Raw genomic sequence first — 12376 nt, 5'->3', positions numbered from 1 at the left:
AATTAGAAATGATTAGTGGTTTTTAAAAATAACTTATAATTTAATTAAGTTACCGAAACAATTGAATTAGTCAAATTTGCTGATCATTTTTGATATCAATTTAATATTTTTACGAATAGAAAGTAACGAATGATGAATTATAAATAATATGAATTATTTAAAAATAACTTATAATTAAATTAAGTTACTGAAACAATTGAATTAGTCAAATTTGCTGATCATTTTTGATATCAATTTAATATTTTTACGAATAGAAAGTAACGAATGATGAATTAGAAATGATTAGTGGTTTTTTAAAATAACTTATAAGTTAATTAAGTTACCGAAACAATTGAATCAGTCAAATTTGCTGATCATTTTTGATATCAATTTAATATTTTTACGAATAGAATGTAACGAATGATGAATTAGAAATGATTAGTGGTTTTTAAAAATAACTTATAATTTAATTAAGTTACTGAAACAATTGAATTAGTCACATTTGCTTTCATTATATTGCTAAATCATTTTTAATGTCAATTTAATATTATCGATAAACGAGAATAATTAACGAACGATGAATCAGAAACAATTAAACGTGAATGATCATTGAAAAATAACTTAATCTAATTTAATTAAAGTTACTCGAACAATTCGATTCGTCGAATTAACAGAGACACTTAAGGTTGAGAATACTGGAAGAAGAAATGTAGTTTGTTGTTGTTGGGGAGATACGGTAATTACCAAAAGGAATGTCGTGATTGCGAGTGAAAAGAAAAAGGTGTCCGAAGGGTGGTGGTGGTGGTGGTGGCGGTGGTGAGAAGGGAAGGGGAGGTTGTTAGAATGACTGTAAAGGTGTCTCGTATATATATATGTATAATATATAATTTAAAGTCTTAAGTGAAATTAGAGTGTATGGTGTTGTCCGGTACGTCGTCCGGATGCATATGTATGCGTGCCAGGAAAATTAAAAGAAAGGATGGATGAAGTATAAAAAAAGATTAAAATATCTAATCAGAAAACATAATATTTTTTATTAAATATATATTTATATATATGTATATTATTTTTTTTCATTTTAGTATTTATATTTATTCTTTTCCTTTTTTGTTATATAATTTAATTCGAAAACAAAAAATTATATAAAATATTTATTAAATTATATAAAATATTTTTTATTAAATATTATATTTATTTTATTTTAGTATTTATTTATTCTTTTCCTTTTTTGTTATATAATTTAATTCGAAAAACAAAATTATATAAATATTTATTAAATTATATAAAATTTTTTTATTAAATATATATTTATTTTATTTTAGTATTTATATTTATTCTTTTCCTTTTTGTTATATAATTTAATTCGAAAAACAAAATTATATAAAATATTTATTAAATTATATAAAATATTTTTTTATTAAATATATATATTTATTTTATTTTAGTATTTATATTTTTCGTTAAATAATTTAATTCGAAAACAAAAAATAATCGAACAGTATAACGTTGAGAATGAATTTAGATCGACACAGATTTAATTAGTTTCTTTTTTTTGTATCTCCAACGAGAGTGAAAGATAAAAAAAATATTTGATAAATTCTATCATAAAACAGAGAAATTTTTGGTTTCTATGATATAATTTAAAAAATATGTGATATTTATTATAATAATACTCACTCTCAGAGAATATTTGGATTCGTCGTGTGTTGTTTAAGAACGAAATGAACAAATAATAAAATGAACTAATGAAACGAACAAAATTCTTCTCTCTCTCTCTCTCTTTTTCTTTCGTTCTCTTAGGAAATAAGATAATCGAAAATAATCATCGAGAGAGAGATGTTTTTCACCATTCAATGGAATAAATTTAATTAAACGAATATATCGATTGATAATACGAACACCAAACACTGACGACGATAATCATATCACGTTGTGTGTGTGTGTTTACGTGTATGTATACGTGTGTGTCACTAAAATTCACGAATAATTTTTTGTAATCTATCCAACAATTGTATTCTCTCTCTCTTTTTCTCTTTTTTTTATTTATTTTTTATTACACAACTCGTCGAGGAAAACAATTTTATTATTTTATATATTAAGAGATATTAAAGCTTGATTGTTGTTTTCCTTTTTAATAAAAATAAAATGAATTTAAAGAGAGAAAGAGAGATGTTAAATACGAAAGAACGCGGAACACATTCGAAGTGCACGCCACGAGCGCTGCGCCACGACTAAACTATCTGCAAGAACGAGTAAAGTAGTAGCGTGCTCTGCGTCCTGTAGTAATACCAACAAGGTTGTAGTAGTAGTAGTAGTAGTAAGAGTAGGAGTATTAGTATTAGTAATAGTAAGAGTAGTAAGAGTAGGAGTAGTAGTATTAGTAATAGTAAGAGTAGTAAGAGTAGTAATAGTAAGAATAGGAGATTAGTATTAGTAATAGTAGTAAGAGTAGTAGTAGTAAGTTTAGTAGTAGTAGTGTAATAAGTGTAGTAGTAGTAGTATGTAGTAAGTGTAGTGGTAGTATGTAGTAAGTGTAGTAAGTGTAGTAAGTGTAGTAAGTGTAGTAAGTGTAGTAGTATTAGTAGTAGTAGTGTAATAAGTGTAGTAAGTGTAGTAGTAGTATGTAGTAATGTAGTAAGTGTAGTAGTATTAGTAGTAGTAGTAGTAGAAGTATATAGTAATTGTAGTAGTAGTAGTATGCAGTAAGTGTAGTAGTAGAAGTATATAGTAAGTGTGGTAGTAGTAGTGTGTAGTAAGTGTCGTAGTAGTAGTGTGTAGTAAGTATAGTAGTAATAAGAGTAGGAGTATTAATAATAGTAAAAGTTGTAGTAGTAGTAGTAGTAGTAGTAGGAGTTGACCAAGCGGGAACTCAAAAGCCAAGCAAAGGAAAGAGAACGACCTTCCTGTACGTTAATATACCAGCCTTTAGAGACAACTAAAAAGAAAGAAAAAGAGAGAAAAAAAGATGCATAGGGGGATGCAGTTGAACATATGTGTGTGATGTGTGTGCATTTATCTGTGTCTGTTTGTAAGTGTTAGTTAAAATATTATACATGAATGTATAAGTATTATATTATATTGAGATTGTTGAAAAAGTATGTTAGTATTTTATCATTTAATTCATTTAAAATTCTATTAATTTAATAATAATATTATATTAATTTTTTACATTTTCTTTTTTATATTAATACTAATTCAAAAAGTCATATTTTATGATGTACAATATGTATAACAAAAAATATAATACCATTTATGTAATAAGAAGTTTTTATTTGTTTACAAGTCTTCATGGCTCAAGTGGTAGAGCGTTATTTCGGTATGCCAAAGATCCCGGGTTCGAATCCCGGGCCTCTCGCTTTTTATTTAAACAACTGAAGCTCGATTTTATTGGGACAGTTCTTCGAACGAGAACAATAAGAAATTTTTATTTAGCAAATGCCATAATAAATTGTAAGAAATTTTTCCAAAAAATTGACAATCGATCATGTCACGTTTAGTGTTAAAATACGAATATGAGTCTGTAAATATGAATGCGTGTAACAAATGTATGAGTATAGGTACGAATGTAAAGTATGGGTGTGATGTTAGTGTAAGTTAAGGTATGGGGTTTATGGGTGAAAGTATGGATGGACAGTTATGGGTTTATGGATTATGGGTGTTGTGTATGTGTATGTGTGTTATTGTGTAGGTGGTGTGGGGGCGTAGTTTAGCTGTTTTCGTTGAAGGGAATATAAAAGTCGTATGTCCACGCAAACGTTTCGTTCGTTTGGTTCGTTTCGTTCGTATGCCAGACCCGGACCCTTTTGCCCTCCTTTACGAACACTTAGGGCCCAGGACGACGCCGACGGGACTTATTACGGTAGAGCAAACCTACTCAACGTTCCCCCACTTTTCGGTGCAGGCCCTTCTTTTCTTTTTTTTTTTCCTTTGATTTCTTCTTCGTTCACTTTCTCTTCTCCTTCTTCATCTTCTTTTTGTACCATTTTTTTTCTTTCTTCTTTCTTCTTTCTTATCTGATTGGCCGAATATTTTTTTCTTAGTTTTATACTTTTACCTGTCTGTATTTTTTGTTTTTATTTATGAATGGTATCTCACACACACACACACATTACTTTTTTTTAATTTCATATAAAATTGAAACTAGTCGACAAAATTTGTTTATAGATTGGATATTTTCAATTTTACTTTTGCTTTATTTCTTTTGTTGCTATTTGTTTTTTTAAGATCAAACGAAGAAAATGTTGCTAACAAAAATTTGTTTGAGAAATATAAAGGAATGTTCTGATCGAAAGTAAAATGACTAGACATACATACGAAACGGGAAACAGTGAGTAAGTTAACTTTCCTAACAGGATAAATTAGGCTACGTTGATTACAGCAACTATCGATCGTCGTGTACGTACACTTATCTTGTTGAATATATCAAATGCTTATATACTTTAATACGTAATGTAATAAAAAAAAAAAAGAAAATGTTATAAAGTCACTTACACACACACACACACACCTGTGATCGTTAAAAGAACGTGCACGTCCGGTAATTTTATTTTCTATATTAGTTATTCCATTCACATAATCGAATGAAAAGAAGGCTCGAAAACGAGAGAAGACTTTAAGAAGAAGACGTTATATTATTTTTTTGACATTTTTTTATTATTATATTTATTATTGTCTTGTCTTTTTCGATTGTTATACGTTGCATCTGACTTTTCGTTCTTTTTCTGTCTCATCGACTAGGTTCAAGGACGATGACATTTATTTTATAACAAATTCATAAGTTTTGCTAATTTTTCAAACTAATTGTTTTTTTTTGTTTCAATTTTTTTATGATTAAAATATATTTATTATAAAAGTTTTTCATCATTATTATTTTATCGAAATTAAATTAAATTTTAATTGATTATACAAAAATGAATTGAATTGAATTGAATTTTGTTGTGAAATGTTTTTTATAAACTAATATAGACATATGTATAATAATATATTTATTTATTTAATTAAAATTTTTGAAAATATTTATAAAAGGTATAGTAAAAGAAAACTGTAACTTTTAAATTTCACGAAGAAATATTTTCTTAAAAGTATCATCTCATCCTGGTGCATTCCTTCCTTTTCATTTTTATTATATTTCAATGGGGGAAAAATGTGAAAAAAAGATCGTAGATTATGGTATTATTATTGTTCGGTTGAAATGGGGGCTGGGGGGCGGAAGAAGGCACGAGGGTAAGAAAAAGAGGCATAAATATTTCGGGAGGGTCTTTCGTGCCAATAATTGAATGAGATGGTAAGGATTTAGATAAAAATAAGAAAGCAAAAGATTAACCCTTAACAACATAAATACAGGTAGAAAAATCTTCAAGCATTTTTACTTTTCATAACCTATTTATTCCTTTCGTTAAATAAACACAAAATTTTAAGTCTTAAAAATGAAATTTAGAACAATTTATATTGATATTTTTGTTGTTTGAAATCATTTATTAATGATAACCGGTGATTCAATTTTTACGAAATAAAAATACAAACCTTGCATTTAAATTATTTAAGAAAAAATCATATATTCAATTTAAAATTATTATATATTCACATATAAAATATATATTCTAAATTTTACCATATATTATAATCATATATTCATATTTTTAAAATTATACAATTACCTTTTTATTTTTGTTTTTTTTTTTTAATTCAACATACAACATTTAAAATAAATTGCGAATATATTTTATCGATTTTTACTTAAACAAAATCTTTCATTAAAAATATTTATTACACATAATACAAATTTATCTTGGAGAACAACAAATATTATAAAAACAAAAGAACAATTATTATAAACGTCACAGTTTCTAAAAAAAAAAATCTATTAAATATTAACATTAGCATAAAATAAATTTCCTTGCATAACCTTCAACCCACAAGAAAAAAAAACATGAAGAAGAATAAGAAGAAGATTGAGAAATCAACTGAGAATCTTTCTCATGTTTTCAACATTCCCAAACGATTTTCACTTTTCACACGGAAACTGATGATCCAATTCGTAGCGAAAGTTTTTTTCTTTTTTTTTTATCCTAGAGCCAATCAGAATTATTATCTTCGATCAATCTCTTCCTCATTTATCCAATTCTATTTTTTCTCGTTTCATTCTCGTTTCGTCTCTTCTTGAACAATTTTTGAAAATATTTTCAAGTAAATCGGTTCGTTGAAAATACTTAAACGTTTTCTTGTTCGTGCAAATCATCGGAATGAGATCTTTTGCGAAACCTTTTTCAAAACAAATCTGCTATGACGATGGTTGAACGTGGTGGTGTTGGTGTTGGTGTTGGTTAGGAGGAAGAAAAGAACTTGGGTTGAAGGGGGGTGGGCAGGGGCAAAAGGGGGTAAAGAGGGGGGGGGTTAGTCGTTGATAAGGAAATACGTTTTGTCACGAACAACGAGTCTCCTGTCATGGAAACTCGTGGCACTTGGGTCTGGCTTACATCCGAGATGATCTCGAGGAGAAAATTCAATTAAATGCGCTAGCGAAATGCACGTTGTTGCATCTGCTTGCAATCGGTGAGCATAAAACGTTTTTAAAACGTACGAGTGAGTATACGTTGGTTGGTTGTTTTTTTTCAGTAGAATTTTTACTTTGATCTATGCGAATGTAATGGAATATAATTTCATACTTTTTTCGTATCATAAATTGTTATGAGAGTTCAGTGATATATTTGCAATTAAATAAATGGATGCATACGAATGTGGTTTTATTTTTTTTTTAATTGTAATTTATTTTATTATAATTTTATGAGAAATATTTCATAGAATTTTTAAAATTGATACAAAGTATTATATGATACATGTAAATATTGTATAAACAAAATTTAGGCTTATCGTACTTTTTTTGGAGATATTTTTAAATAAATTAAATTATTATATGTGATTGAATTAAAAAAAATTGAAAACGATTTTAAAATTGATATAAAGTATAACGTATAAATATAAACAAAATTTAAAGCTTATCGTACTATTTTTTTAGATATTTTTAAGTAAATTAAATTATTATATGTGATTGAATTAAAAAAAAATTGAAAACATTTTTAAAATTTATATAAAGTATAACGTATATAAATATAAACAAAATTTAGAGCTTATCGTACTTTTTTTTTAGATATTTTTAAATAAATTAAATTATTATATGTGATTGAATTAAAAAAAAATTAAAAACACGATTTTTAAAATTGATATAAAGTATAACGTATATAAATATAAACAAAATTTAAAGTTTATCGTACTTTTTTTTTTAGATATTTTTAAATAAAATTAAATTATTATATGTGATTGAATTGAAAAAAAATTGAAAACATTTTTAAAACTGATATAAAGTATAACGTATATAAATATAAACAAAATTTAAAGCTTATCGTACTATTTTTTTAGATATTTTTAAGTAAATTAAATTATTATATGTGATTAAATTAAAAAAAAAATTGAAACACGATTTTTAAAATTGACACAAAGTATAACGCATATAAATATAAACAAAATTGAATTTTTACTAATACTTTTGTTAGATATTCTGAAATAAATTAGATTATTATATATGATTAAATAAATGATAGATATATATATATATAGGAATGAAATTTGTGTATCTTTAAAGATCGGAAACAGGTAACAGGTAACGCAGGTAATTTTCAGTCCGTAACATTCCTCGGTGTTACGGTGATCTTTCGTTTCGTTACTGACGAACAGGTTCGCCTTGCAAGGTGAGATTCGGTACCTCTCTTTCTTTCTTTCCTTTTTTAGCTTTTTTATTTAATTTTTTCTCTTCCATATCTCTCTCTCTTTCTTTCTTCTATAGGATCCCATCTGTTTTTTCTTCTTCTTCTTCTTCTTCTTCGTGTTTAATACACAGGGCACACAGTACTTGTACCATTTTACACATACATTCGTATATCTGTGGTAAAATTTGTATATATGTGTTTATCTGTATATATACATGTGTGTGTGTGCGTGTGTGTGTGTGTATTTATGTCTGTGCAGGTGCATAGTAGGCGTATATAGAAAGAATTGCACACACCAAAGGAAGAGACTACTCGTCTGTGGGAAAGTAACGCAACACCATGAGACCCATCCAAGCTGGACCGCGGCTGCCAAACTCCCATACCCATACCCCCATACTCACTGTCGGCGTGCATACCATAAGGAAAAAGAGAAAGAGAGAAATATGTTCTGTTAGGATAATTTTACTTGCCACCATACTTTCGAGATATTGTATTTTTATATGAAATAATTTTTTTTTTGTATATTTAATAACAAATTCGTATTTATTAATTTATTTTTATTTTGTTTCATTCAAGTTTTGTTTAAGGATTTGTTACTGATTGGATTTTGTGTAAATTTATTGAAATTTATTTAAATATTCTTTTTTTATTTTATTACATTTTGAATTTTTCTTTGGTTTTATGATTTGTTTCATGGTGATTTTTGTTTTCGAAATTTGTACGCTTTTTATTAATGATACATCGATGAATAGTATCATCTTCCGGTTTCTGTTTGTGGTATGGTGTTCCTGTTTCCGTAGTTCCATTGAATAAGATTGAAATTTCCCATGGTCATCTAATAGTTCCCATGGGTGTTGCTTTCACTCTTTCGCCGTGTTGCTAGGAGTCATTATTAAACGAGTGAAATTGTTAATTAAAATAAGAGAGAAAAAAAAATAAACTTACTCACCTTTAAGAAAGTACGAATCAATTTAATTGTTTCTTTCTCTCTTTTTTTTTTCTTTTTTTATATCGTGTGAATAGAAACTGTAAAAAATAAATATTTATTTAAAAAAGAAAAGAGGATATAAAATTGTAGATGAAAAAGTTAAACAACTTACGCGTGATCGGTGTTCGAATTAAATAGAAATCATGCTCGTATATTTTTCAAACAAAAAATAAATAAAAAGAAAAGAAAACAAAGCAGAAAAAAAAGAGCTTGCATGTAACACGCGTAATACAGTAAGTACCGTTGTATATTTTTGTATTTTTCTTATTTTCCGTTTGTTTGTTGTTTTTTTTTTTTCTCGATGACGGAACAACACAGGGCCCATATTTTTGCCCTTACAAAAATTTCTTCTTACTTCCTACAATCTGTTTTGTGAAAGACACGCACATGTTTCTTTATTATATACACCTTAGTATTTATTTTCTCTTAAAAGTAGTACACGCATACACACATACACTTATCTTTCATTTACTTTCTTTCCTTCTTTTTTTCTCTCTTTCTTCTTCTTATTATTATTATTATCTCATCGTTGATTACAAATGTTTTCAATTCGATATTACACGTTAGCATTGCTGGGGGGGGGCTCCTCTGCCAGGCAAAGTGAACAATGCCTGACCTGCCAACTTTTCTCTGCCATTTTATAAACCTTTGTAGATCAACTTAGAACTCAATTAGGTATTCTACGCGTAGAAAAAAGATTGTACTTTAATTTAATATAAGAGTCATTAAAATATATTCATTTTAAGTATAAAAAATATTTACTCGAACTTTTCAAAAAAATTGCAAAGATGCACAATTTACAGCATTGCATTCTATGACATTTTATGAACCTTTGCAGATTGAGTTAGAACTCAATAAGGTGTTCAACACGTAGGGAAAAGAGTGTACTTTAATTTAATATAAGAGTCATTAAAATATATTTATTTTAAGTATAAAAAATATTTACTCGAACTTTTCAAAGAAATTGCAAAGATGCACAATTTACAGCATTGCATTCTCTGACATTTTATGAACCTTTGCAGATCGACTTAGAATTCAATAAGGTACTATTCACGTAGAAAAAATAGTGTACTTTAATTAAATATAAGAATCATTAAAATCTATTCATTTTAAGTATAAAAAATATTTACTCGAACTTTTCAAAGAAATTGCAAAGATGCACAATTTACAGCATTTCATTCTCTGAAGTTTTATGAACATTTGCAGATTGATTTAGAACTCAATAAGGTATTTTACGCGTAGAAAAAAGAATGTAGTTTCATTTAATATAAGAATCATTAAAATCTATTTACTGTAAATATAAAAAATATTTACCCGAACTTTTCAAAGAAATTGCAAAGATGCACAATTTACAGCATTGCATTCTCTGAAATTTTATGAACCTTTGGAGATCGACTTAGAACTCGATAAGGTATTCTACACGTAGAAAAAAGAGTGTACTTTAATTTAATATAAGAGTCATAAAAATCTATTCACTGTAAGTATAAAAAATATTTACTCGAACTTTTCAAAGAAATTGCAAAGATGCACAATTTACAGCATTGCATTCTCTGACATTTTATGAACATTTGCAGAGTGACTTAGAACTCAAAAAAGTATTCTACACGTAGAAAAAAGATTGTACTTTAATTTAATATAAGAATCATTAAAATCTATTTACTGTAAATATAAAAAATATTTACTCGAACTTTTCAAAGAAATTGCAAAGATGCACAATTTACAGCATTGCATTCTCTGACATTTTATGAACATTTGCAGAGTGACTTAGAACTCAAAAAAGTATTCTACACGTAGGAAAAAGATTGTACTTTACTTTAATATAAAAATCATTAAAATCTATTCACTCTAAATATGAAAAATATTGACGCAAACTATTTAGAAAAACGAAATTTTTTTGAATTTTTAAATAATTTTTCTGCGTCCTCAAATAAAAGAAAATCGATTTAGGTAGTGTCGTTGCATATTTAGGTCAGATTCACTTACATCGCACACGTTTCGAAGATATTTAGAATTTTTGTTTGAAACATCCAAAGGAAATGGGTTCGAAGGGCTAGCCGGTGAACATCTGACACCCTTACTTTAATTAGGTTTTCTATCAGCAGACCGTTAAGTATCATCTCTTCAAAAGAAAACAAATTAAAAAGAAATTAACACATACATACACCGTGTTCAAAAAAAATGTGTTAATCGAAATTTCTCATAGAGACAAAGAAAGAAGAAAAAGGGAACAAGACTTCATAAAAATCAAAAACCAATTTCTCAGTGAATTTACGTCTTCTCTAAAAAGAAAAAACTTAAAACAGTTTTTTCCAATAGAAAATTTGGAAAAAAGAAATTAGAAATATATATATATATATATTTCGATTTATTTTAATTAATATGCAATTTAACTATTATTAATAATAATGGAAGAAAATCATTAGTTGATATAGAAGATATAATTTGATTAAAAAAAGGTGTGATTGGGGGAGAAGTGGGGGAGTGGGGGTGTGGTTTAAATCTTCTCGTGACTTATTAGAGGGTTTGTAGGAAAAAAATAATAAAAAGGGAATACATACACCGCACCCTTCGGTATGCCTCGCCCTTATTTGGGTGTGGCCCTGAATCCTGATATTCGTTGCACCTTTCATCCACCCTTCGTAAAACTAATCATGCAAACATGGGTCGTTCACTTCCTCTATTTTCACGCGATTAGATACTTTGATAATAGCAATAAAAAAAGAAAACTGGTGTGTGTACTTATGTAAGCACGTAAGAAGTTATACTTCTTTGGTGTACCAAAACGAACATAACCTCAATAACCTCAAAAATAACTTCAAAAAATAAATAATAAAATAAATCAATAAAGATTTGTTGCACTCAGTGCACCGTTTCGTGTTCTTCAACTTCCGGTTGAATTTACTTCCAGTAGAACGTTTAATTCGACTTCCGGCGGAAGTAACCTGCAAGAAGAAGAAAAAAGAAAACAATAAAAATCAAAATAGAAAACAAAACGGAACAAAACAAAACGAGATAACTATAAATAAAAGTGATTTGCAATTAATTTGTTTTCTTTGTCAAATATTTTTTCTGATCTTCTTAATTTTTGGAAAAAAAAAATACAAAACAAAGGAACATTTGATCAGATTAATTAACAATTCATTTGGTAAATACATTGATTCATAAAGAAAGTTGCAAAAACACACACATACACTCGCGTGTGCGTGGGTTAATGGGTGTGGTTGAGGTTAACGAATGAAATATTTGTTTATATTTTATTAATATTTCTGGGTTGGGAGGGGTGGGTGAGAGTTGAGTAAAAAAATGAACTTCCTTTAGAAACGTCAGATAAATTGAATTTTATCGATCAAACCCGATTATTAACATTTATTCGAACGATCTTTATATTCGATGCAAAGAAACCAGGAAAAGTATTCGATAAGATTGAATCGAGTTTTAGAGAGTAACTTCCGTTTCGATATGATCATTAATGTGTTTCCGTCGTTAGAAAAAGAAAAAGGAAAAAGGAAAAAAACGTATAAGAGAGAAATCCAAGGAAACTCGAGAATCGAAAAAGGAAGATTAAAAATCAAATGAAAATTTATAATTCATAAGTGATTTACGTAATACCGCTATATCCTCTAAGTCTTGATGATGATGATTGTGA

The 12376-nt window shown here is 27.6% G+C and overlaps 1 protein-coding gene across 1 annotated transcript in view; it reads right to left on the bottom strand.

Moving 5' to 3' along the window:
• Window positions 1-1776, bottom strand: part of LOC122515448 (probable serine/threonine-protein kinase tsuA) — a 35915-nt gene extending 34139 nt beyond the window's left edge. The window contains exon 1 of the mRNA XM_043632814.1: window positions 1657-1776. The gene's annotated coding sequence lies outside the window, so the exon portion shown is untranslated. The remainder of the gene's footprint in view (window positions 1-1656) is intronic.
• Between the last annotated feature and the right edge of the window lie 10600 nt (window positions 1777-12376).

Source organism: Polistes fuscatus, unplaced genomic scaffold (assembly GCF_010416935.1).
Source record: "Polistes fuscatus isolate 324 unplaced genomic scaffold, CU_Pfus_HIC Scaffold18, whole genome shotgun sequence".
Classification (NCBI taxonomy): Eukaryota; Metazoa; Arthropoda; class Insecta; order Hymenoptera; family Vespidae; genus Polistes; species Polistes fuscatus.
This window is presented reverse-complemented; position numbering and strand designations above follow the sequence as displayed.